The sequence below is a fragment of the Nyctereutes procyonoides genome, unplaced genomic scaffold (genome assembly GCF_905146905.1).
Source record: "Nyctereutes procyonoides isolate TBG_1078 unplaced genomic scaffold, NYPRO_anot_genome, whole genome shotgun sequence".
In the NCBI taxonomy this organism is placed as follows: Eukaryota; Metazoa; Chordata; class Mammalia; order Carnivora; family Canidae; genus Nyctereutes; species Nyctereutes procyonoides.
Window position 1 is genome coordinate 14,018,296 of NW_026575135.1, and position 21,789 is coordinate 14,040,084.

At 37.4% G+C, this 21,789-nt stretch overlaps 1 pseudogene; it reads right to left on the bottom strand.

Annotated features, from left to right (window-relative positions):
• Window positions 1-942: 942 nt before the first annotated feature.
• Window positions 943-21,535, bottom strand: LOC129494556 (T-complex protein 1 subunit zeta-like; annotated as a pseudogene).
• Between the last annotated feature and the right edge of the window lie 254 nt (window positions 21,536-21,789).

The window sequence follows — 21,789 nt, forward strand, 5'->3', positions numbered from 1 at the left end:
GATCCTATGTGTCACTCAAAGCCATTGTTTCCTTGTTGATTTTCTACCTGGCTAATCTATCCATTGATTTAAAAGGGGTGTTAAAAGTTCCCAAATATTATTGGGTTACTGTTAATTTCTTCTTTTATGTCTGTTAATAATACTTTTATGTATTTAGGCGCTCTGTGTTGGGTGTATAGATATTTATAATTGTTATAACCTGTTATTGGATTGTTCCCCTCATCATTACGTAGTGTCTTTTTTCTCTTGTTACAGTTTTTGTTTGAAAGTTTATTTTGTCTGATAAAAATATTGCTACCCAGCTTTCTTTTCACTTCCATTTGCATGATTAATATTTTCCATCCTTTTGCTTTCAGTCTGCTTCAGATCTGAAGCAAGTCTCTTGTAGGCAGCACAGAGATCAGTCTTGTTTTTTTATCCTTCAGTCACAGTATGTCTTTTGATTGGAACATTTAGTTCATTTACATTCAAAGAAATTATTGATAGTTATGTACCTATTGTCATTTTGTTACCTTTTTATGATTGTTTTTATAGTTTCTCTGTTCCTTCATTCTTCTTACTCTCTTCTCTTGTGGTTTTCTGTCTTTCTTTCATGAAATACTTGGATTTTTTTTGTTTGTTTTTCAAGGAACATTTAATAAGGTAGATAACATATATTTATCTAGCATTGTACTTTTACATCACTGAAGCTAAAGCAAAACATCTGGTTCACTGCGTAAACATGGCCTACTTAATGTGTGTACACTGCAGTGCAATTTAAAAAAATACTGTAATTTTAATTTCAGAACTTCAGAATTTAAGTGTCAGTATTCTCTTTTTTTCATATGGGAAAACAAATGCTTTTGAAAAATTACTTGAAGCTTGGACAAAATTTCCATAGCTATATCCTTAAGATCTCTCAATAGTCTTCATGATTCAGAGGACACAAAGGAAACTTCAAATTCAACCTGTCAAAGACATTCCAGCTCACATGATCTCCTCAACCAGGAGGATGTTGGTGGCAATCACAGTGCAGGAGTGAAAGAGCTATTTCTTTACACAGTAGTTATCCCATATGCCTACTTTGGCTGCTACCATTGGCTCACCTGTGCTCAAGTCTACACCCACAAGTTGACCCGATTCTAAATGTTCTGCTTGAACTTTAACTAGTGTTTCATGAAGGTCAAAGCCAGAGTTCTGAGCAAGAACCTTTGGAATAATGAGCAATGTGATGCATTGGATTGTTTCCTTCATCATTAAGTGTTTCCTTCAAATGCTTGAAGTCCTGGGCCCTCCCCTTTACTCTGGGCTCATAGTTAATCAAGGCTTCTGCCATTGCCACTGCGACTGCACCCACACCCGGAACTACACAGCCATCATCAATAGCATTTTTAACAGCCCTCAAGCCATCTATTATTGCATCTTTGATTTGAATGAGCGTGTGCTTATTTGGTCCTTTGATCAATAATGTGATGCAGCGAAGATTGTTACATTTCTCAATAAAAGTGAATTTCTCTTCTCCCAATGTATACTCATAGACAAGTCCTGCATGCCCCAAACAATCAGAATTTAGGTCATCGATAGAATTTAGAGCTACTCCACCACAATCAAGAGTCAGCTTTTCCATATTTCTCCTTGTAGCTCTATGCAGAGCTACTAAGCCTTCTTTTGCAAGAGCATCTAAGGAAAAGGGGTCAAGTCCCTTTTGATGAATAACAATGAATCCTTTATCTGATTCACCACAGACTTTCTTTTTCAGTTCTCTTATTTTTTTAACTCTATCTTCAATGAATTTTCTTTCAGCTTTTACAAGTTTCTCTCTCTCTTCTTCACTCTTGTAAAACAAATCCAGAATTTACTTCTGTTTTTTCATACTCTAACTACACATTGCATGTGAGGATGTATGCATCTTCTACCCTTTTTTTTTCATAACAGATGCCTTGCCCCGTGGTCCAAAACAAGACCTCTGATTAAGCTTGTATCAGTTTCAGATTTATGTTTCATCTCCATGATCTCAACCATGAAGAGATTGATAGGTTCATCTTGTTTTTTAATGGTCAAAATTGAGTCCACTATAGCCTCTGTTAAGACATCAGCAAGTTCAGCATGCACTTTAGTAAGTAGAGATGTTCTGACCACATCTACCATTTCTTTGCCATTTCTTTGCTTACTTTGACTTGTTCCAAAAACTGAAGTGCCTTTTCCTTTGCAACTTCAAATCCTTCTGTTATTATTCTGGGATGAAGAACTTCAGAAATGTAGAGATCCGCCTGTTTCAGTAGCTCTCCAATGATTAGGACATTGGGAGTGGTACCATCACCAGTTATGTCATCCTGGGCTGTTACTACTTTTGCTCTTAGGGAGGCTATTGGGTGCTGAATTTGCATTTCATGAAGAAGCACATTGCCATCTTTAGTAAGCTTGATGTCTGCAGCACCAGAAACGAGCCTGTTCAATGGGCACAAATCAGTGTGACTTTCTCATCGGAGACCTAGTCCATAGTCCCACTGCAGTTGGGCTTCACCCAGATCCTTGGGAGCTGGGGCCCCATGGCTGGCTGCTTCTCTGCACCCAGCAGGCAACAGGAATGGTGCAGCACCCTGCCCTCCCTTAAGAGAAACAGCCCCCGAGCCCTTGGGGTCTCCAGGGTGCTGGGGGTGAGCCCCGCATGCAGACTGCTTTGTTCTCTGCAGAGATGGTATCGGTTAGAAGGGACATGGCCTTAGGACCCAGCAATTGCACTACTGGGGATTTACCCCAAAGATACAGATGCAGTGAAACAGCAGGACACCTGCACCCCGATGTTTATAGCAGCAATGTCCACAATAGCCAAACTGTGGAAGGAGCCTCGGTGTTCATCGAAAGATGAATGAATCAAGAAGCTGTGGCCTATGTATACAATGGAATATTACTCAACCATTAGAAACGGCAAATCCCCACCATATGCTTCAACGTGATGGAACTGGAGGGTATTATGCTGAGTGAAGCAAGTCAATTGGAGTAGGACAAGCATTATATGGTCTCATTCATTTGGAGAATATAAAAATTAGTGAAAGGGAATAAGAGGGAAAGGAGAGAAAATGAGTGGGAAATATCAGTGAGAGTGACAGGACATGAGAGACACCTCACTCTGGGAAACGAGCAAGGGGTGGTGGAAGGGGAGGTGGGCAGGGCGTTGAGGTGACTGGGTGATGGGCACTGAGGGGGGCACTTGGCGGGATGAGCACTGGGTGATATGTTATATGTTGGCAAATCGAACTCCAATAAAAAAATTAACAAACAAAAAAAAAAGAGAGAGAGGGAAGGGAAATGGCCTGAGCAGGATGCGGGGCCACCCAGGGGAGTGTGGCCGGCGAGTGCAGAGGCCCTGGCCTGTGGTGGCCACCTGGTCCGTTCCCCCTCCGCCCAACCTACTCCCACTTCTGACCCCACCCCCGCATACTTGGATTAATTCTCTTTATGTTTTGTGTATATATCATAGATTTTGTATTTGTGGTTACCATTAGTTTTATATATAACATCTTATGTATATAGCAGTCTATATCAAGTTGATGGTCGCTTAAGTTGGAACCCATCCTAAAAGCACTATATTTTTACTCCCCCCATTTTATGTATATAATGTCATACTCTACTTTTTTTTTGTGAATCCCTTGACAGATTTTTTAGATATAATTGGTTTTACTACGTTAGTGTTTTAGCCTCCAAACTGGTTTTATAAGTGATTAATGTACTACATATATTATATGTTTGCAATTACCTGTGAAAATTTTCCTCTCATAATTTTCATATTCCTGTTTATGGTCTTTTATTTCCACTCAAAGAATTTCCTTTAACATTTTTTATAAGTCTAATTTGGTAGTAATAAACTCCCTTAACTTTTGTTTCTCTGGGAAACTACTTAAATCTCTCCTTTTATTCTGAATGGTAATTTTGCCAGGTAGACTCTTCTTGGTTACCAGATTTGTTGTTGTTATTGTTGTTGTTGTTTTTCCTCTTAGCACTTTGATTATATCGTGCCACTTTACTCTGGCCTGCAAAGTTTTTGCTGAAAAATTAGCTGATAGCCTTATGGGGTTTCCTTGTATATAACTAAATTTTCTTTTCTCTTGCTGCTTTTAAAATTCTCTCTTTATCACTACTTTTTCCATTTAATTATTATGTGTTGTGTCGACCTCCTTGAGCTAATTTGGGGGGCAGGGTTCTCTGTACTTCTGGAATCCGGTTGTCTATTTTCTTCTCCAGATTAGGAAAGTGTTCAGCTATACTGAAAATAGCTTTTCTACTCCTTCTCTCTCTTATTCTTCTGAGATCCCCATAATGTGGCTGTTATTATGTTTGATGATGTTTCTGAATTGCCTTAACCCATTCTCATTTTTAAATTATTCTTTTTTCTTTCTCCTATTCAGTTTGGTTGCTTTCCATTACCCTGTGTTCTAGGTTGCTGATTCATTCTTCAGTCCACTTTGCCTGTTGTGGCAGGATTTGATCCCTGTGGTTAGGTGTTAAGGGAAATACCTGAGGCCATCACAGGCTTATGATTGGGTGGTATCAACAGTCAGATCAGGTGCCTGTCCTTAGTTTGTCTACTGGGGCTCAGTTACACCAAACTGCAAGGCACTCTCTCTGCACTGTGAACTATAATGTTTGGCCGCTGGAACTGCAGGCACACTGATATATATGGTTATCTTCCACTTCCCCACTGCAAGAGTCACTTTGGAGTGGTGCTGGTCCCTGCCAGGCTTGCTTGCAGACTGTGTCTGGGCAAGAGTGGCTTTGGAGGGACATCTGCCAAATGGGGCAAGTTGGAAGGAAAGGACCTGGAAGGGAACACAGGGGCAAGGGTAGGATGCAGTGCCAGCAAGATAGTGAAGCGTTACTCTTAACAGGACAATTTCCCCTACGTTTTTCTTTGAGGATCAAAACGTTCACACTAGTTAATCCTGACAGCAAGAAAAGTAATAGCAAAAGTTATAATTCTTATTTCACTGAAGTCAGATAAAGATACAGAGAATGTACTGGGGAGAGTCCATCCTATGTCAAATGAGGCTTCACAATTTTCTTTAGTAAATTTGGTAACAATTTCTTTGGTAAATCTCTCTCTTTTTAAAATTATTTTTAAATATTTATTTATTTATTTTGATAGAGAGAGGGAGAAAGAGTGGGAAGAGGGGCAAAGGTAGAAAGAGTCTTAAGCAGACTACAGGCTGAGCATGAAGCCTGACATATGGCTCTATCTCATGACCCTGAGATCATGACCTGAGCTGAAACCAAGAGTTGGACATTTAACTGACTATGCCACCCAGGTGCCCAAGTAAATCTCTTTCTAATATATATTAAAAAGCTTATTATAAGGCATTGGCTCATGCGATTTCAGAGATGGGCAAATTCCAAGATCTGCTAAGTGAGTCAACAAGCTGAAGACCCAGAAAAGCCAAAGGTTTAGTTCCAGTCCAAGTCTGAAGGTCTAAGAACCAGAGGGCAAATGGTGTAATTTCTATCCAAAGGCTAACAGGCTCAAGACCCCCAAACAGCCCATTTTTCAATTTGAGTTTGAAGGCAAGAAAAAAGTTGGAGTCCCAGCTTGAAGGGAGTCAGGCAGAAATGCTCTCCTCTCAGTCGGAAGAAGGCTGGACTTTATGTTTTGGTCAGGCCTTCAAGTGATAGAATGAGATCTATCCACGTAAGGGGGCACAATCTGTTTAATAGTCTTCCAGTTTAAATGTTGATATCTTCCAATCAAAACGCCCTCACTGAAACACTTAGAATAACATTTTTGTTTTAGAATAACATTTGACCAAATACGTAAGTACTCTGGTCCAGTCAAGTTGACACCTAAATTAACCATCACAGCCAGGCACCTAATGTAATTCTTTTCTGTGTACTTCAGGTGTGCACTTGCCTCTGTCTTCAGCAGAGTCAGCATTTTATAAATTCTATAATAAAAGGTGAATGTAGCTATTAAGTATGGCATAGAAAACATTCTTTTACAGGATTAGCTGGATCATAAAGCCCAGCCAATATTTTGAAATTAATGCTGGCAATAAATACATTTTTGCCATTGAATGTTATCAGATTGTTGGGCTAGTTTTATAATGCAAATAGATTTCAAGGCACAAGCTGTTTTGAGAGTTGATATATCTTAAATATGACAGCCACACTATACTGGATTGAATAATCACCTATGATTGGTATGCTGTGTCTTAGTAGCACTTAAGGAACACAGAAACAAAGAGTTGAGCATCTAACTACCAGACACCAAAATTAAAAACAAGACACTTCATCCTACACCTATGACTTTTACCTGATTAGATCTTGCCTTTTATCTTTGCATTTTATTACTACACATTAAAAAGTCTTTCAATTAGTGGAGATGGTGTGTGTTGATTTGTTCCTTTTAATTATTCTGAAGGCAGAATCACTAGAGGGTAGATTAGGCCCATACTAAATGTAAAATTAAGGATTACATATGTTTTTAAAATGTCAAGGCACAGACAAGTAGGACTTATCAGAGATATAGGAAAAATAATTCTCCTCTTTTTCCTATTACCTATCCAAACTCTCTCTGAGATTAATTCTGCCTTTTTCCCTTGATTAAATCCCACATTGGCTCCATAGGTTTTTTTATCTCTCATTTAGTAAAAAGAATATCCTCCAGTGTCAGTTCAACAATGACATATCCAATCTGGGGAAATAATCAAGACTTTGAATTTCTAGATTATTAGCTCACATTTCCCTCTCTCTCACTCTCTCACACACACACACACACACACACATACACACACAAATTTAAATGCATGAGTTCTAATTGTTAAGACAACAAAACAAATGTGGTGAGATAGCCTCCAAAATACCACCCATTCATGATCCTATTTCAGTATGGAATTGTTGCTAAATGGAGACAATCAGCCAGGGATTATATTTCCCAGGCTTCCTTATCTCAAGGTAGTGCCATGGGAATGAATTCTGATCCATGAAATGTGTGCAAAACTTATATTTCTACTTCCAGTACTAGTCCATAAAACCCACCAAGATATTCTCCCTTCTCTTCTTCTCCATCGGCTGACTGAATGTCAAGCCTTAGGGTAATCTTAGAAGCCACCTGTTGAATCTAATTGATAGGTATTTGGATGTTCATTGTAATATTTTCAAAACTTCTTAATTTTGTTTTATTTGCTTTCACCTCTCCAGCCAGGCCTTATTTGGGAAGGCTATTTTCAGTCGAGCAAGCAGTCATGCTTGAGTCATGCTCCTTCTCAATTTCCCTAACTTATTTTTGTATCCCTTCTCTCCCATATTGCTAACAATGGTTTCTGACACGACCAAGGTTCATGTGGAGAGGAAGATGCACAAGGGAGATATAAAATAACAGACTATTTATCTCTTGGCTAGTGTTATTCTAAGCTGTAATTAAATCCTCTAGAGGAGCACCTGGGTGGCTCAGTGGTTAAGCATCTGCTTTTGGCTCAGGTTGTGATCTTGGGGTCCTGGGATCGAGTCCTGCATCAGGCTCCCTGTGGGAAACCTGCTTCTCCCTCTGCCTGTGTCTCTGCCTTTCTGTATCTCTCATGAATAAATAAATAAAATCTTTTTTAAAATTCTCTAGATGGCAGGAGAATAAGGACTACTTTTTCTTTTTTGAAGTGCTGTGTGTGGTCTTTGGTTAGCACATCAATATCTGACACCTCCTGCATATAGTTTCCTTTCATACAAAGTCTCATTTTTCCTCCAACTAGTTTGGGGCTGTTTCTAAGACAAACATAAGGCAGTGCTCACTCTCATAATTGATGTCTGGTCTGATGAAACCAGGCCCTTAGATCTGATTAATATCAGCAGGAGTACACCTGCTTCCTAACTGAATCCTCCCTTTCTGATACTATGGTAACTTCAGGAAGCCTCTGTATTTCTCAACTGGGAGTCATATACTAGTCCTCCAAATTGCTGGGGTCGTATATAAATCTCCATCAGTGCTCACTTGAAGCTGCTAGCCCTAGGCTTCAGTTGAAGTGTGAGCACCTACCACTTTTTCTCCATAAAAGTAAGGACTCAGGGTGCACAGTGGGAAATTAACTCCACTCAAAATTTTTGTCCAAATACAGCTTGCCTTTGTTCCTTCAACTCCTTTTCCCTTTTTAGTGCCTTCGCGCATGTGAAGGGAGAAATATAAGGATATGTTTAACTTGTGTTATATGTGTAGTGAAATACTGTCTGCTGAGAGTGGGAACCAAACCTATGAATTTAAGGAAAAAATAGTGAAGTAATTTGGTAATTAATGCTTGGAAAAGTGGCTATCCATACATTTTTAAAGATCTCTTCATAAAGTAAAAATAATTTCCAGATGATAAAATATGCAAGATTAAATTTTAAAACTTTTAGATGGAAACATAGAAAATGTCTTCATGACACTAGAGTAGGGAGGGATTTCTTAAATGATTCAAAAGGATAAACAAATACATTTAAACATACCACTATTAAAAACTTCTAACAACCCATAGCACTGGGAGAGGCCATCTATATGCATGTAACTAATAAAGGGGTGGAATGGACACATACACTAATATGTATCTTAGAAATTCAATAAGACCTATAGAATAAAACGTTATTTAAAAAGAAGCGCCACCTTCGGCCCAGGGCCTGATCCCGGAGACCCGGGATCAAGTCCCACGTTGGGCTCCCTGCATGGAGCCTGCTTCTCCCTCTGTCTCTCTCTCATGAATAAATAAATAAAACCTTTAAAAATATATATATTTTTTAAAATATTGTATTTATTTATTCATGAGACACAGAGAGAGAGAGAGGCAGAGACATAGGCAGAGAGAGAAGCAGGCTCCATGCAGGGAGCCTGATGTGGGACTCAGTCCCGGGACTCCAGGACCACGCCCTGGGCTGAAGGGAGGCACTAAACCGCTGAGCCACCCAGGGATCCCCTATTGGTGAGAATATTAATTGAAACCATCTTTTTCAGAAATAAAGTTGGCAATGTGCATATTGCATGACTCACTAATTCCCCATTTAGGTATATATATGGGCTCTTTGAAGTCTTGTTTATTGTAGCTAAGATAGGCCTCATCTTAATTATTTACTGATGGAGGTGGAATAATAAATTATTATGAACTCACATAATGGAGTCCCACACAACAAAGTGAATTAACTGAATATAAGTTAAGAAGGATCATTCCCAAAAACTAAAAAGATATTTATGAAGAAGAAAAAGAGACATTTCCTTCTTTTCAGTCAATGTATGGCATGTGTTCTGGAGCTTCTCTGCCACATTACCCGTATTCTCTCTCTTATGATAGGATTTAGATATGTTTCAAAGAGCATATTTTCTGGATTTAACCATACGTGGATGGTTATTTTGAATACAGAGATGCTAAAGTATTTGAATCTCTGAAATTATCTTCTAAGATACTGACTTTAATTTGTTCACCAAAGGTATCTGTCCATTGAGCTTTCTGGGCACATCACAGCTTTTTGTCTTAATAACTTGACTCTGCCAAATTATCTCTACTCCTTTGTTTAGGAATGGTATCATTTCTCCAGCCAAAATTTGAGAGATAGCCTCTGCTTTTCCACCTTTTTATCCTACTGGACATACTTGTTTTTAATCAGCAAGCCTCTTGTGATTTTTTTATTCCATAATGAATTTGAGGGGTAACTATCTCCTGAACTCTTAAAATTATGTTAAGCTTCTTCTTTGGGAATTATTTTGAGTCCTGTGCCCTGAAGGCTGAAAACAGAATAAAAAGAAATATCCATTCTGTTGGCTGAGTAATTTTAGTTGCTTCTAACAGTTCTCACACTGGATTATCCCTATCCTTGAGAAGCAAGATTCGGTCATCTTTCACAAACATAAATCAGACATGTTGTCTCTCAGCTGGTAAACTAATCTGCATTCAGATGAGAAGAAATGTGAGTTATTTTATATCTTACAATTATTCAGAAGACATGCTTGGAAAAATGCATAATAAGCTATTTCTGGAGATTTTAAACATGCCTTTATAGTCACTGGAAAAATTTGTTCAGATTTTGCATTTCTGAATGTATTCACCAAAGAGTAGAAGTTTTTTGATTTCTAAGAACTCATTTTGCAATTTGAGAAATTTTCTTCTAGATTGCCCTGATTTGAGCTAAAGATTTCCCTGAACCTCTAAATCCAGTTAAACCAGGTGAGAGGAGGCATTACAACCTCATCTGATGAAGTTAATGAAACTAGACAATCAACCTGACTCTAAATGACAAAAAAAAAAAATTAGAAATACTCTTTCTTTAGTTAGAGTATGCTTTCTTCCTGATTTTTGAATGATGTATTTTCCCAAATAAGACGTCTTAATGTTCAAAAAAATTGAAAATGTCCACCAAAGATCCAAGTATTTGGTCTGCATCACTGCCAAACATACAGTATTTGGGGAACATCTGGACAATCTGGACAGCTTGTTTCAGGGTATCCTCTGTTACTATCCTCCTAAATCAACAACTGTCCATTTATATACATTTTTGTTAAAGATTTTGTTTCCCTGTCTGGGTTTTTTTTTCAGTGAATCCCTTTGATAGATGACTGACAGTGTCCATATCCAGATATTCTTTTTGAGAACATGAGACACTACAATGGTTGAGCCCATTTTCCCCCAGGAATCTGGACAAATAAACATAATGGCATGGGGCATAAGACAGTCCCTCTTTTCCTAAGCCATCAGGCTATGCAATATTAATTATAAAAGCAGATATTTTAACCTGAATCTTTAAGAACACATAGCTACCCATGGCATCAGAATTTTTTAAAAAAAATCTTTGAGAAAAGATAACAACTATTTTAAATCTATCATGATTATTTAATACCAGCAGGTACAATAGTTAACAAGGAATGAATGATCTTTTATTAGTAATTGCAATGGAGTTGTTGGGAACATGGTGAAGCATGAGAATGTATTATTTACTTACATATATTCTATCTTGTTAATTATTGTGTTTTGAGATGAGAATGTTTAGAAACAAGCCAATACGAGAAATAATCTATTGAATAAGCATACTTTTTCAGGACTTGCTAATAGAAGTGCCTTCTTGCAATCTACAGCTTCATTATTTTTTCATTTCATCCCTCACAGTTAAGAATCATCTATTTTGCTCCTTAGTTTAAAAGCCTTCAGTGAGTCCTCACAAACTTCTGTATCTAGGAGAGAAAATCCATCTCCTAGACTGACATACAAAGCATTTTGTATCAGTCAGTTTAAGTGGTGCTATACGACAGAGACAAACGGCTCCCAAATCTCAATGCCTTAAAGTAACAAAGATTTTTTAATGTATATTTTTATTGGTGTTTGATTTGCCAACATATAACATCCAGTGCTCATCCCATCAAGTGCCCCCCTCAGTGCCCATCACCCAGTCACCCCATCCCCCTGCCCACCTCCTCTTCCACTACCCCTTGTTCATTTCCCAGAGTTGGGAGTCTCTCATGTTCTGTCTCCCTTTCTGATATTTCCCACTCATTTTTTCTCCTTTCCCATTTATTCCCTTTCACTATTTTTTATATTCCCCATATGAGTGAAACCATATAATGATTGTCCTTCTCTAATTGACTTACTTCACTCAGCATAACACCCTCCAGTTCCATCCATGTTGAAGCAAATGGTGGGTATTCATTGTTTCTAATGGCTGAGGAATATTCCATTGTATACATAGACCACAGCTTCTTTATCCATTCATCTTTCGATGAGCACAGAGGCTCCTTCCACAGTTCCATCCACATCGAAGCAAATGGTGGGTATTCGTTGAAAGTAACAAAGATTCATTTCTTGTTCATGATATATGTCATTGCATGTTGACTTCAGTTCCCCTCCAAATTATTTTTATTTTGGAAACCATTTGAATAAAATTCAATCTAGGCAGGCAATGAAGAAAAAATGTATATAGTAGACTGTACACTGATTTAAAAAAAAAAAACTTTGGCAGAAGTGACAATCATGTTTGCTTTTATTTTATTGGTTAAAGGAAATGACATAGACAAGGATAATATCAATGGAGTATGAAATAAAGTCCTCCTGCAGGAAAATATGCTGAAGGAAGAAGCAAAAATCTGATCCATCACACTCTTTAAGAGCTTATTTTTATGTCTGTCAACTAAAAGTACTATTATCTTTCACTTCTGTTTCCTTGTTGTGTTTGTGCATATTTCTGAAAATTTAAATCTGCAGAATCCCTTGATTGTTTCTTCCTCACAATTTCCTACTCAAATTTTAGGAACTGTAAGATATATAAAGGTCCTATTAGCTTCAAGAATCTATGTGGCATATTTAGAATTATGTTTCCTGGGAAATTTCTGTTATGTGCATAACCCTCTTTCATTATAGCCTTCCCCATAGCCACAGCAGTGAACGTCAGTCTGGTGCTCATGCAGTCTGTTTCACAGCTTCCAAAGCTGAAGGCTCATAATTTGGAAACAATATCATGTTTGTTTTATTATAAGGTGGTGCAGGCCAATTAAATGGAAGACTAATAGATAACTGTGGTTCTGTTTGAAGGCAGCTATATTTATTTGTTGAGTTCCCTGATATGGGGGACAAACCTACCACTACACTTCTTGAAGCAGATTTTCTTGCAGGTCATGTGGGCTCAGTATCAAAATATCACTATAAAATTAATATATTTTGGTATATTAATGTAATATTTGGTACATTAATATAACATGTTGCTCTGTATATTATTAGGCCTATTACTCTTTTTCTCACATGTAGTAACTGTTGAGTGGTTATTCTGTCTTCCTTAAAGTACCAGCTGCCCCTTATGTCCATTTTTGGTTCAGCAGCCTTGTTCTTCCATGAGAACAGTTTAGTGGTCTCCAAATTATCCTTCATCCTGTGGAAGAGAAACCATTGTGATTGTAATCATTAAAATTCTACTGTTACAGAAGAACATAGGGGCAAAGACTTGGAGATAGATAGAAATGCTAACAGTATAAGATTGGAACACTCTTGCTCGTCTCCCATATTAGTGGGAATTTCTCAGCCTTTCCATCTCTGAAGGATTTAGTTGGCTCTGGAATTTCATAAACCTGAGGATATCTGAGGTTTATGAGGTTCTCATAGTCTCCTATATTTTAAGGAGAGATGAGAACTAGAAGAACTGCCAGATGCTAGTAAAAACCAGTAGGTTTGCTGAATACATGATGAATGTCTTAAAAGATGAAATTTGAGAGCCTAAAGGAACTCTAGAAATGATCCAATCTAGAGGATCTTAAACATAACTGCAAATCTGAATCACCTTGGCAGATTTTAAAATTACAGATGTTGCAGTCAAAACTGGAGAGATGCTGATTTTGCAGATCTGGAGTTGGGGCACAGAAGACTTAGTCGTTGAATCCAAGCTACTCTTTACACTCTACCAATCTCTTCTGTTATCTCCCACAGTATCCAATTCAGAAATCTAGAGAGAGCAGAAGCATAATACATGTGACTGAATGACATCTAGTATAACTTCAGAATACATTTTTTTTACTGACAGTATATCCCATGCTTGTCTCGTAAGAGGATAGACAACTAGCATATCCTTTCAGTATGTAACATTTAAGTCAGCTTCTTTGATTTTGATGGATATTCTGGTTCTTACCCAGTGGTTCCCAATTAGATTCCAGAGTTGTAGGGTAACCTGAGTCACAGCCCAATACCACTACCAAAAAAAAAAAACAAAAAACAAACAAACAAACAAACAAAAAACCCAAAAAACAAAAAACCTGAGGGGAACTTCTATTTAATGTACTAAACCAAAAAAAAAAAAAAAAAGTCATGATTATCCTGGGGTATCTTTCAACTTCCCATCTCAATAAAAAAAATCAACCTTCCAATTCAATGTAATAGTTTGATCACTATATATGCCAGATACTCTGCTAGGTGATGGATTATGTGACCTTAGTTACTCTGATGAAGAGCATGCAATATTACAACAGAAGACTGAGTTAGTTATCATCCTATCAACACCCTTGCTCCTCACTTCCGGCTTAAGTATGTACCCCTAACATGTTCAGGGATGCAATTCCAATGCCTAGATGTTCTTTACTTCCAGTGCCTTTATCTTTTTCAAGATTGCATTGAACAAACATATATCTCTTTTTACTCTGTCTTCAGGTTTATCCTTCTTTTCTTTCCCAAGAACCCAGTGTACTTTTTCTCCTTCAATTCTGCTTATGAAATCTAACATGCTTTATCTGGTTTCTGGATTTCTTATCTTTTGAAAGTACTTGCATTTAACTCTTAAACACTTGCTTAGATGAGAACACTACCATCTACCTTTTTAAAAAGAATCTGAATTAAGTTGAAAGTTTCTGCTACACAGATTCAAGTAGTCATGTTGCAGATAACACCAACTATCCAAAAGTAGTTTAGTTAATTATTAGGTGCTATATTGACTGGTTCCAGGACAAATTTGTTTTTGTTCTGTACTCTTGCCATTGAATGTGTCTTGCCATCACTGTTGGCCAAGCGGCATCAATACATAATTGTTATCATCTGATCTTAACTGAATTTGGTAGATGCTATTCACATTGTCATCACATAAACTGAATTATGTTTGTAGTTGGTACCACTCATGTTGAATTTTACTGATTTTCACAATGTCTTCAGTTTGCCACTGAAATAAAAAAATGTATGTGTGTACAATGTCCTGGACACAGAACAATATGATCTATGATAATACTCTAGGTGTAAAGAAAAATCTAAAGGTATTCAGTGATTATCAAATAAATGTTCTAAGTGGAAAGAAAATCATGTCATTGTTTCACTGGCAGGAATTTCCACCCCCCCCTTTTTAAGAGTATATAAAATGATGCATTTTTATGACACCCAATTCTGTTGGAGGTGACACTGTGCCAAGCAAAGGCCATTCTCCAACTTTGCCTACTGTTCACATGACCACATAACTTCGTTGTACACATAGAGATATAAACAGAAGTTATTTGGTTGACATTTTGAAAAAACTTTTAAATAGGCAAAATTAGGTGACAGTGTCTTTCTTTCTCCTTGTTTTGAAATGGGGATTTGATGCTGGACTTTGAGTATCCTTCCTAAGACCATGTGACTGTGAATACATAAGAATGACTGAGGAAGCAGCCTCAGTATTTTATGACCGTATGGGGCCAAGAAACCAACCCTAGTCTTCTTTTATTTTTTCCATCCCTAGATTTCTTACCTGCAAATACCCTGGTACATTAGAAAAATAAAATCCTTAAGTTTTAGTATTTTTCAGGTATCTATAAATCACAACTAATGACAAATCTTGACTCTACACTTAGAATCAAATGCATAGCATGAAATTCATAAACCTTTGATAGCTCCCTAATGAAATTATTTCCAGATGACCCAGTAAGAATTATTCTCCAGGATATTTTACTCTTTTTTAATTTATATAACTAGTATGTCACCATTGTATTAGGATACATATGTGTGAACATTAATAACATAAATTATAAGAACCACATTATCTTTTCAATAGAGGCAGAAAAATCATTTGACAAAATAGAACATCCATTCTGGATAAAAACCCTCCAAAAAGGGATAGAGGGAACATACCTCAAATCATGAAGGCTGTATATGAAAAACCCATAGCTAATATCCTCAATGAGGAAAAACTGACAGTTTTGCACAGTGAAGGAAACAAAACTGAGCTATTGGGACTTCACCAAGATTTCTGCACAGCGAAGGAAACAATCAACAAAATTCAAAGACAGTCTACAGGATGGAAGAAATTTGCAAATGACATAACTGATAAAAGGCCTGTATCCAAAATCTATAAGGAACTTATGAAACTCCACACACCTCCAAAAATTATCCAGTTAAGAAATGGGCAGAAGACGTGAACAGATACTTTTCCAAAGAAGACATCTAGATGGCCAAAAAAGAAAACAACGGATGTTGGCGAGGATGCGGAGAAAGAGGAGCACTCTTTCATTGTTGGTGGGAATGCAAACTGGTGTAGCCCCTGTGGAAAACAGTATGGAGGTTCATCAAAATGTTAAAATAGAACTAACCTATAACCCAGCAATTGTACTCTGGAACTGTAAGACAATAACTTTCTATTGTGTAAGCAACACAGTTTGTGGTACTCTGCAAGTGCCAGGAAACTAATACATGAAACAATCACCGTAATCAGGTGAAAGCAATATACTGGCCAGGCTTGAGTCATAAGCAGGCCCACCATACCAGGAATAGAATGACAGCACTGGAATAGACTGAAGGAAGGAGGGGTTTTCAGGAGTTAAGTGAGATCTGGAAGATGAATGGAACCTGGTTAGAAAAAACTCAGCTGTCAACCATATAGTTCTTTATCTTCTCTCAATTTTAGGGGCATCAAGGTTCACTTTTCAATTTATCCATGTAATAAATTTTTGTCCTCTTTCAGTCCTTCAACTTCTGTACAAGGCCAAGTATTACTCAGGCCCCTAGAAACCCTGGAAATTCCCTTGATTTCTTTCCCATATTGAAAGTGTTGATGAAAGTAATGTTAATGTAAGATCTTGGTAAATCAAATGATATCCTAGTAATTAATGTATTTGATGAAAATGTTCTATTTTTTTGTCCATTTGTATGAGGCAATTTTGCTATACATGAAATATACCAAGTAGTAGGATGAATATAGTAGAAATTCTACAAAAAGCTAAACTTTGAAATAGCGTGTAAAATACCAAAAAGAAAAGTGGTTTTGAGGTTGAAACAAATTTTGTGTAGTACTGATATGTGAGAAGCATGAAAGTGTGCTTACTTCAGAGGAGAGGTGAAGTCACTGGTGATATTATTAATGTATATGTTGAGATAATAAAGGTTGAGCCATTGGTATATATATTCATGAAATGGGCTATTAACATTCTGTTTGTTTTATATTTAATTCTGTAGGGTCTACTAATTTACAATTAAATTAAAAAATCCACTAGGACTAATGAGCTAATAATTGCAAAGAACTCTGAGCATGGATAAAAGGCACCAAGGGAGGACAAACTTCTATTTGTGAAAATCGAAACATCTGAGACTTTAATTACATCCCTTGCTAGAACTGACTTGTAATCAGCTATGAGGACTAGCTCATTAATACTCTACTATGGGATTCCTAAACAACATATTGAGAGCCATTTCACTTATCAAATTTGAATATACTTAAAAAGCAGGCATTTTCTGATAATTCTGTCTCAGTACAGCAGTTTTCTCTTTTTTCATTGAAATTCAAAGGATTCCAATTAGTCCTATAGTATAACTCACTTCCGCATTTTCAGGATTTTCATTTTAGTTTTTCAAATGGGTAGCATGTTTGAGAGATGTTATTTCTAAGATGGGGAAAAGGAATAACTAGAGTTTCTTCAAACATCTGTGTGGAGATAGTTGTGGGACAAGGCTCAACAAAATGCAGACTAAGATATTTAGTTTCCAGTGTGGGAATCCTGAGCTTGCCCAAAGCAAGCAGATGTGATATGTATACACACATGCACACACACACGCGCGCACACACACACACAATGGAATATTACTTAGCCTTCAAAAAGAATGAAATCTTGCCATTTGCAACAATGTGGATAGAGCTAGAGACTATTATGCTAAGCAAAGTCAGTCAGAGAAAGACAGATACTGTATGATTTCACTCATATGTAGAATTTAAGAAAAGAATGAACAAAAAAGAAAGAAAATAATGATAATGGAAAAAAGACAAATCATAAAACAGACTCTTAACTATAGAGAACAAACTGAGTTTGCTGGAAGGGATGTGGGTGGGGAGATGGGCTAAATGGGTGATGGGCATTAGGTAGGGCACTTGTGATGAGCACTGGTTGTTGTATGTAAGTGATGAATCACTGAATTCTACACCTGAAATTAATATTATACTGTATGTTAAATAACTAGAATCTACATACAAACTCGAAACTAAAAAGAATTAAAATGTTACTTAGAATGGTTTTTCATTTGGAGAAATTAAGTCAAGGAAATATATATAAAATTCAGTCTTCAAAAGGATGAAATCTTGCCATCCACAATGATGTGGTTGGAGGTAAAGTGAATTATGCTAAATGAAATAAGCCAGAAAAAGACAACATATGCTTTCATTCATATGTTGGGAAAAAAAAGAAACAAAGCAGATGAACATGGGAGAAGGGAAAAAAGAGAGACAATGATAGAGAACAAACTGAGGGTTGATGGGGGGTGGGTAGGGAGGATGGGTTCAATGGGCCATGGGTATTAAAGAGGGCACTTGTGATAAGCATTGGGTGTTCTATGTAAGTGATGAATCACTAAATTCTATACCTGAAACCAATTTTACTATGTGTTAACTAACTAGAAATTAAATTTTAAAAATTGAAATCAAAAGCTAGAAATGAATGTATAGGTGAGTTAATTGAAAATACCATCTACATTCCCTCTCAAAGATTACTAATTAACATGCTCTAATATAAATATTAAATGCAAACATAAAAAAAGTTAAAAATAGAACTACCCTACAACCCAGCAATTGTGCCACTAGGTTTTTACCCACAGAATAAAAAAATACAGATTTGAAGGAATACATGCACCCCAGTGTTTATAGCAGCATTATAACAATATCCAAACAATGGGAAAAGCCCAAATGCCCACTGAGTGATGAATGGATAAACATCTGCTTTCCAGGTCCAAAATCAAGGCGTCAACAGAGTTAGTTCCTTCTGGAAGCTATGAAAGAGAATCTGTTCCATGTCATTCTCTTAGCTTCTGCTGGTTTGCAGGCAATCTATGGCATTTCTTGGGTTTTGCTGCATCACCCCAATCTCTACCTTCATTTTCACAAGTGTTCTCCTTGTGTGCCTGTTTCTAAATGTTCCCTTTTTATAAGGACAAAGTCATATTGGATTAAAGACTCATACCACTCCCATAAGACCTAATCTAACTACTTACATCTGCAATGACCCTGTTCAAATAAGGTAACATTCACAGATACTGGGCATTAGGACTTTAACATATGAATTTGAAGGGTACACAATTCAATCTGTAACAGTCCAATATAAATGAATAAGCCATTAAGATTCAGTGAGGCTCAATAAAAAAATTCATTGGGAATCCTCAAATATATTCCCAATTCATTTTTTTTTACCACATAGGAGTATGCAGGGACTGATACTACTGTAGTCATCTTACAATCACTGGGTAGGAGTGGGGGGTTTGCAGAAAATGAATAAAATGTTATCGAAGTAGAACCAAGGAATGATGATAGAAATGTCTATTTCCTTTTTACGGAATGCTGAGTGAAACCATAACTGAAGTCAGTTACTCCCTTAATTGTTCAGTGATATGAGCTAGAATGCACCCTCCCCTTAAGCCTGTCTTAGTATCACTTTCTGCTCATTGCCAAAAAAAAAATACAGTCATAAAGGATATGATTAAACAGTGGGATTAGGGATGGGGTATCCATAGGAACTGCAAAAAAAAAAGGTGATAGAATGAATAATTCCTGCTTTTGTATTATTTTAGATCAGACTCAATTTGATGAGTTCCTCCATAGGAATATGTAATACCTCAAAAGTGTAAAGAATCTAATCATTCAGTTCTATGAAATATTGAATCCCTTCACACAACAGGAATACACAAAGGCACAGTTTCCTGTAACAACAAATCTCCCTGCAAATGAGCAAGCTATATGGATGCAGGGCCTGCATCTTGTTGAGAATAAAGAGACAAGCAAAGAGCAAAAGGTTTAGCACAGGGCTAACAGGTTCAGAGGTCAAATGCAGACATTGGGGCACCTGGGTAGCTCAGTTGGTTAGGCATCTGCCTTCGGCTCAGGTCATGATCTCAGGGTCCTGGGATCAAGTCCTACATCAGGCTCCCTGCTCCGTGGGGAGCCTGCTTCTCCCTCTGCCTCTCTCTCTCATCTTTCATGAAAAATAAATCTTTAAAACAAGTAAACAAACAAAACCCCAAATGCCGACACTGCCGGTGACCATAGAAAAGTGGTCTTCAATCAGAGCCAGTATCTAAACAGTGGCATTAGAAATGCAGGTTAATTCAAAGAGAAAATTGTTCTTGGGTTTGGGATGGGAACTTGATTTTCGAAATGCATAGTGGTGATGATGGTATGTAAGGTGAAGTAGGTTTATTTTTGAGAAATATTTGAGAGCAGAGATGAAGAGGAGCAAGGGCTATCTTCCAGAAACATGGCAGATAGTAACAAATAAGACAAATGTGTTGTGGCAGATTCTCTGCAAGTGTCATTGACCTGAACCTTCAGAATAGTGTTGGCACTCCATCACTTTACTTGTATGCCTTAGGAATCCAAGGAGCCCAGTGTAAGAGCACCAGATAATTTTATTATCTCTAGTGGTGTTTGATAGAGTAGTGATACTAGTCATCAAGGAGAATTATACCCCAAATCATCATTGAGGTGCCTGATACCCCTACTATAATTTCTATATCTTGTTAATTTGCTAAATGTATATCATGGAATTGGGGATTAATTAGCTTCTCACTGGTCACAGGTGAAGTATAAAAGTCACTCAGTAGAAACAGAAGTGAAAAGCCTTGGATGGGGATAAGAAATTGACAGTATGGGAGGAAGGGAGCTGCCATGGTACAGACTCACAATGTACAGTATGTAAGGAGCATAACTTCATGTTATTTTTGGTAATTTAGAGAACTATGGGAATATTTCAACACATAAGTAAGAGTATTCAACCTTGGGAATCTCACATCTCTAAACTGCAGCCTCACTACAGTACAGAATAACAGCCTCCTTGATACATGCATGACTGTATTGGACAACTTTTATGCCTTGTCTGTGGTCTTCTTGGCCCACCTTTTAATCTAGCCATCATGCTAAACCAGCTTCATACAAATATGTATTCTGAGAGCACCTCACTTTTGCCTGCTGGACACCTTCTGTTTTGTGCTCTAGGTCTTTGATATTGCAGTGCAGGATGCTTGTGGGAACTGGGAAGCACTCACACATGAACATACTGGAGTGTGTCCAGTGTGTCCAAAGAATAAACATCTGATGAGGCAACCCTTGACTGGTTGGAAGCAGGGCGGGCTTGTGCGCAAATGTTTTCCTCTTCTTTCCTTCCAGTGAACAATTTTGAGGCATGTTCTATATTGCTTCTCAGAAGATCCATCATAATCTAACTCCAGGGCCCACAACAGTGACCAAGTTGAGAACACATCCTTGTACTAGCTTTTCTTCCTTCCATGTCTCACTCCCTGACTTCTGTTCCCTGGGATTACTTCCCCCCAAAATTATCTGCTCTCAAGCCCTCTCCAACTCTAATTTCTGGAGGGAGCCCAGACTATCAAAATAACTTCCTAGGTTCCCTTTACATTTTATAGCTAAAATCCCATTATCGTTCAAGGTACTTCCTTATCACTTATAAATCCCTCCATCTTTTTTACAGTAGAGGGCACTAAAAAGAGCTGCTGATGTGTGAGAAGCAACAGACCACAATCAAAGCTGGCAACTGAAAATATCAAGCCTTGTGATTTGCACTTATAAATTTAAAATGTTACTGTTTACTTTCTCTGTAATGGATGTCCTGATCAGAAGCCACAGAGTTCTGAACTGGTACCATGGTTGCAATAGATATGGATGATGAAAGATACTATGATTGGATTGCCCACGGGGTGCTCCAGATTTTTGTATGCCCTTTGTGGACCAAATATTAAGTCAGACCAATTTAAAGTCTAAGTTTTATAACTGGCTTAATTCTTATGTAGATTCACCTTTTGGAGTATGTGGAGAAATTAATGAGGATAGCCCATGATGTTTAGGAGATACTTATCTAAAATCTTCTATCCTCAAATTTGGTTATACATCAGAATCATG